Here is a 329-nt window from a genome sequence, read left to right as displayed (position 1 = left end):
ATTTCCCTGAAGTCCCTTTATCCTTTTGATACTCAGGCATCTAAATAAGACCAATGCCCAATCTCTGTTATCGCAGCACATACAAGTGTCCAGAGGCCAGGCATGGGGCTCATGCCTGTAACTCCAGCATTTGGAAAGTTCATCTGAGTCCAGAAGTTCGAGACCAGCCTGGGCAACATAGCAAGACCCCATCTACACAAAAATTTTTTTTTTTGAGTTGGAGTCTCACTCTGTCGCCCAGACTAGAGTACAGTGGCACACTCCCGGCTACCACAGCCTCGACCTGCTGGGCTCTGGAGATCCTTCTGCCTCAGCCTTCCAAGTAGCTG

The sequence above is a fragment of the Carlito syrichta genome, unplaced genomic scaffold, assembly GCF_000164805.1.
Source record: "Carlito syrichta isolate Samal-C Ts95f unplaced genomic scaffold, Tarsius_syrichta-2.0.1 Scaffold154359, whole genome shotgun sequence".
NCBI classification, from domain to species: Eukaryota; Metazoa; Chordata; class Mammalia; order Primates; family Tarsiidae; genus Carlito; species Carlito syrichta.
This window is presented reverse-complemented; position numbering follows the sequence as displayed.